The 4,036-nt window shown below is 45.6% G+C and overlaps 1 long non-coding RNA gene across 1 annotated transcript in view; it reads right to left on the bottom strand.

Moving 5' to 3' along the window:
* Positions 1–554: 554 nt before the first annotated feature.
* The window catches only part of LOC102368966, an 8,238-nt gene continuing 4,756 nt past the window's right edge, over positions 555–4,036 (bottom strand). Inside the window, exon 3 of the long non-coding RNA XR_324591.1 lies at positions 555–606. This is a non-coding gene — a long non-coding RNA (uncharacterized LOC102368966). The remainder of the gene's footprint in view (positions 607–4,036) is intronic.

The following is a 4,036-nucleotide window of genomic DNA, read 5'->3' as shown; positions in this document are numbered from 1 at the left end:
CACATGTGGCCGGAGTCATTGATTTTTGAAGGCCCTGAGATGAACATAACAGGCCTGACCTACAAATATTGGTGGGGCGTTTTGGCTCATTACTTAGGGTTTAAGGGACAGGTCATAGAGTCAACGCATTCACAGATCTCCCGATGTCCATGTCTATTCTTAAATTTGGTGATGAGAATAGAACATCCTTCTCTCATCATGCCTAGGTCCTGGCTCTTTGCAGTTACCAGGTTTGGGATCATTTACTTTTTAGCCACGCACGGTTGTTATCCACACAGCGCTAATCTCCGAGGGTTTATTAGGGTTCCTTGTTGTTGTTGTGGCTTTGTTTGCAGGATACGCCTAAGGATTTTCATCTGGAACATGCCTGTGTCTACAGACAGAGACAGCTGTGCAGAAAACATATTATCCGCAGTCCAAGACTGTTGGGCATTCACCTTGTTTAGACATGGAATAGAGCACAATGGAATTCGGTTCAGACACCGCAGCCTTGGACATTTGAACCTGCCTTTGTTGAGTGAGGAAACATTGACCAGGACATGTGAGTGATGATCTGCTCTTTTGGAAATGTGCTGTGCGGTCTTTAACTTCCTCCTAGATGGATACCTGAGACGGGCAGCAGAGACTTTGGCTTAATAGCTCATCTGAAGATAGTAACAGTCCTGGCATCACATAACAGCCTCTGCACTGATGAGCCCTGCTTTTTGGCCTGCTTTTATACTATTATTATTATTGATCCATTATCACAACCTCATGGACTGGTATCACCGTCTAAGCCTTGGCCTTGAGTTTTCACCTTAAACTTTCCTGAGTCCTTATTCATAGAGTCGTAGAAGTGGGGTCAGAGGGGACCTGAGCAGATCATCTAATGCGACCCCCTGCCCTGGGCAGGTGTGAATACAGGGCTCTTATGACCCCTACTAAGGTTAAGCTCAAATGACCCCAACTAGGTTGTTATCACGCCTCCTTTTAAAGACCCCTAAGGGGTCTTACGCCTTGAGTCTACAACTAGCCAACTCCTTAGTCAAGATGGCACGTCAATTTGGAAGACGTATTCAAAACAATAGCTTTTTGGAGAGACTGGCACTGACGGACATGTCCAAACCATGAAGGTGACCCTTCAGGGACTTGGTGGGAGTCCTCAAGGCACAACCGGTACCACCTCTTTCCTCTCTGTATTCTTTCTAGTTCTGTTAAGATGAATAGTATTTAGCATCTCTATGCTGTCCTCTATTCTGTATATTAACCAAAAATCATCACGGTTTCTGCCGCAGAAAAGCTAGCAGTCTAAACGGCCCATAGTGTCCCAGCACCTCCATCCCTTTCTCGACACTATAAGCTTATCCATAACGCTTTCAGAAGCAAGGCAAGCTTATTCGTATAACAGTTGATGGAAGTCATAACCAAGATCAGGGTTTGTGGTACTGGGCACTGTACAAACATGACAGCTGTGTGCCATTTGGAGTTTCTCACCTGTGGGAAATTCTGGCATTTCATCAATTATCCCCATCCCAAACTTGGGCAAAATGTGGAAATATGTATTGATTTATTTTATGTTTTGATACAGAAATTTTGAAAAACTGTGTTTAAACAATGGCAATTGCTTTGGACTGACATCACATGCTGTGTTGGATTGATTTGAAATGAACTTTTTCAGATCAGTTCAAGTAGCAAAATATTCCAATTTGGAGTCACCAAACCTACAATAAAAGGTTTCAGTGTTCCCCAACAGGTAAACTACATTTGTGGAGAAAAATCTCATTTTTTTTCTGAGACTGTGCTTTCCATTGGAAAAACAATGCGATTGGGAAATGTTTCGATTAGCGCAGATGCACAATGAGAGAAAAATCTGCCAGAGAGCTTTTGTGAACAGAACAGACAAAGTAAAGCAGGGGTAAAAGGAGCCCTTTAAGGTCAAGCGACAAGTCAGGGATAAATCCCTGCATAAAGCCCATGTCTCCTTACTGTTAATTCAGTGCCAGGGCTTCTGGACCATTCTGCTTATATATGGTATCTGCTTAAATAAACTTGGGTTCATGAACGCTTGCACTTTCTCTCTATATATATATCATATTTAGTTAGTCTATAAAGATGCATGTCTACCCTGTCCTTTTTTGTAAACGGTAGCCAGAGCTCACCCACCCGCTGCTTGACGTACCCTGGGTGGCTTGTAAGAGGAATGGGTGCACACAGTGATGCATGCATGTTCGGCCTTTGCATGTGCCCTTTTGTGCTGACTGACAAAAAGGATGAGTTGCGTGGTTATTAGATATCCCATTTGATTTATCTTAAGCCGATAACTTATTCCACTTATGCTCCAGCATCAGTGTTTAAAAAAGAGGTGACCCCTCTGGCTTCCAGCGACACCATCCATCCCCTTGCCCTGTTGGCTCATGTCAAAGCCCTGCCTATCAAGTACTTACAGACTTTCAGCCGCTGCTATCTCAATATCATGGGCAGCAAGAGTTTGTATACAAAGCTGTCACCACCCTCATGAGTGGGTGGATTTTCCAGCTCATCAGTAACCTGAGTGGCACTTCAGCCCTGGATTCTTTCTTCCTAGTGTCAACAGCACGCCGTGCCGGGATATCCCATTACACATTATCTTCGATCAAGTTGATGGGCAGGAGGGAACAGAGCCAGAAGCAACTGTGACAGACTCCGTGTTTTTATAGGCACAATAGTTAATGGACTGGGTAATGTAAAGGATAATCCTCCTCCATCCCCAAGACAAGCGAGGGGGAGGAGATGGGAAGCGTTATTCTACAAGCCCCTGCAGCAAACTGCTTGTTCAACAAGTAACCAGAAAGAAACACGCGGGAACATCGGCTCTTTTCCAAAGTGTTGCTTTTAGGAGGTCCAGAGGGCGGCAAGCCATTTCGAGGTGCTCAGCACCCACTGCAGGTTCACGGCCTGAGCCACAGTCATATTTCATGGAGGTGGTGGGGGGTGCAGTGCAGACAGATGCTTTCAATCCTTTGCTGGCTTACTTGGGGCAGGGAAGGAGGGGCATGGTACGGGAGGGAGCTCTCAGCTGTGCTGGAAACAAATTAGGACTTATCTCCTCGAAACCCTCCAAGCCGGCATCTCGCAGCGTTGCGTTTCTCCCAGCGTGGAAGGGCTGAACAAACCGGCACCCAGGGGTATCGGTAATTCTGTAGCCGCCGGTGCGAGGTGGACATTTGCCATGTAGCCGAAAACGGCAAAGTCCGTGGAAGCAACCACACACCTTCCATTACGGCAGCATTTGCTGGAGGGGCACGTCAAGTGCTATTGTATCTCCACTAAGTGCCCAAGCTTATGGGATTTAAGGCCATATGCTCACGCGGCTTAGGCATCGAAAAGTTTAGAAGCCCGCCTCCGAATTCTTCATCCCGGCTAAAACCTTCTGCTAGGCTCTCAGATCAGCTTACAGCACAAAGAAACTTCTATTGAGACTCTCCCCAAAAGAGCTACAGATGCAGCCCTCGCTCCCCCACTCCACCAGACCCTGGCCCCATCAGCAAGAAGCAAAGAGGAGCTAAGAGCAGAGCTGAAATACCAGGCAAGCAAGGCACACTACCATGCTATGGAGTGCTGAGAGGGCAGGATGCATCATGGCTGTGTCTTTTAGTTGATTGCAGCAAAATCAGTGGCCCAATAGTCTGTGTGTGTGGTTAAACAGATAGGAGCATGTTTGCAGGGTTCGTTTAGGCTGTTAGAGCTTCGGAAAAGCAGCAAGCTTTCACTACTAATGGGTCTCTGCCATTCATATAGTGCCGTTTTACCCAGCACAGTCTCTTAGCCCTATGGTGCATTTTAGCATGGGTTGGTCAACCAACGTCTATGAAATTTTGATCCTTCCATCCCACCAAAAGAGAATGGAAATATCATCAAACTCTAACCAATAACTAAACCCATAAAATCAGGGTGAAAATGTGTCCATATTTGTTGTGATTTCTACTTTTCTTTTCTTCTGGGTTTTTTTAATCTGACATGTTGACCAAATGTGGAATGTAGGTGAAAAGCCAGACAATATTTTGAAAGCGTACATGAA

Source organism: Alligator sinensis, unplaced genomic scaffold (genome assembly GCF_000455745.1).
Source record: "Alligator sinensis unplaced genomic scaffold, ASM45574v1 scaffold1398_1, whole genome shotgun sequence".
In the NCBI taxonomy this organism is placed as follows: Eukaryota; Metazoa; Chordata; order Crocodylia; family Alligatoridae; genus Alligator; species Alligator sinensis.
This window is presented reverse-complemented; position numbering and strand designations above follow the sequence as displayed.